The sequence below is a fragment of the Psammomys obesus genome, unplaced genomic scaffold (assembly GCF_907164565.1).
Source record: "Psammomys obesus unplaced genomic scaffold, mPsaObe1.curated_primary_1811, whole genome shotgun sequence".
NCBI lineage: Eukaryota > Metazoa > Chordata > Mammalia > Rodentia > Muridae > Psammomys > Psammomys obesus.
Window position 1 is genome coordinate 16,184,398 of NW_026591598.1, and position 1,519 is coordinate 16,185,916.

Consider the following 1,519-nt stretch of genomic DNA (forward strand, 5'->3'; position numbering starts at 1 on the left):
GGCCAGAGACCTGGAGGCTCCTAGGCTGGCGGGATGCTGACCAGGACTGGCCGCTCCAGCTCCCAGCCCTGGAGGCAGGAGGATGTGGCTTTAACGACTGAGCTGGGGAGTCGCAGGGTGGATGGGTGTGTGGTGTCCGCGAGTGAGTCAGTCTCCTTTAAAGACTTCATTCACTTTCAACTCAGATCAAGAGTGTGTCACAGGGCGGGCGGCACCACCTCAGTGGATGGCTGTAGACACACCGACCCAGAGAGGAGGATTCTGGGTGGTCAGTTGACATCTGAGGTCAAAACTCAAAGGGTCCAGAGCCCTCAGAACAGCTAATGACTTTTTTTTTTTTAAACCAAGAGAAGAGATGAGGCTGAAAGCTCAAGACAACCATGACAGTGTGCTACGTCAGAAGGTATGCAAAGCCTGGGAAAGGTCTCTATTTTCAGTGGCTGGCCCTCATTTCTTCCCTGTCCTAACCCAGCAATTAAAAGCATCTCAGCTGGAGGGAAGCAGGGCCTTCTGTCCTTCCTCTACACCTTCTTTGTTCCTGTTTTCTCTCACACGAAAATGTTAGCTGGCTCCTTGCCAAACGTTGGCAGCTTCCTCTGTCTACAGTCAGGATAGCAAGAGAAGCACGGGAGCTTCAAATTAGAGCCGGCTCTGGCCTGGACTCCAGGCGTCTGCTTATTAGCTCTCTCTATGACCCGGGGAGAGCTCCAAGCCTCGGTTTCTCTATCTACAAAATGGGTGCGCAGTCGGCGTTTCCTTTCCGTGGAGCTGATAACGCATTACAAGGAGCCTGACAGGGAGATCTAGAAGTAGCACGTGTGAAATGCTTTAAAGAAACTTGGTTATCGACGTGTAAGTGACTTGGTCAAGTCCATATAGAACGTACGTCCAAGTGTCTCCCGGAGGCCAGCAGGCGAGAGTGAATCCGCAGCTTCTCCGAGTAAGGAGGGCTTGTGTGGTGCTGAGGACTGGGAGAAAGAAGGAGACAGAGGAGAGCAGAGAATAGGGGCGGGAGTGGGCAGCACCTACGCCATCACACAGACACTCCTGCCCAAGAGCCTAGCAGCTATGCTTCCTAGACCCTGAGCTCCCTGCCGTACACAGATAAAACCCACACCCGGCAGGGCCCGTGCCCAGCCGATAGGGTGGGCCTCTTTTCCACCCCACGTTTCCTCCATTAGCTCCCCCCTCCCCCATATCCAGACTCAAGAGGCTCTTACTCCTCCAGCTGGCATTCTCCCTGGATGGGGACCTTCAGTGTGAGGACGGGTCAGCAGATCTGACTGATGCAAGACCCTCCCTGAAATGTTTAGGGGCCAGGCGTAATGACATCTGGGAGAAGGCTCATGGTGTCCTCCCCATGGCAGGCCTGGCACAGAATGCAAAGTGTAGTCATGTCTCTTCATTCCACCCTGGGAAGATAAGACAGGAAAGGGCCAGGCAAGAGGGCTCAGCTGGCAAAGCGTTTGCCCAGCAGGCTTGACAACCCGAGTTAGAGGACCAGAATGCAAAGGTCCCG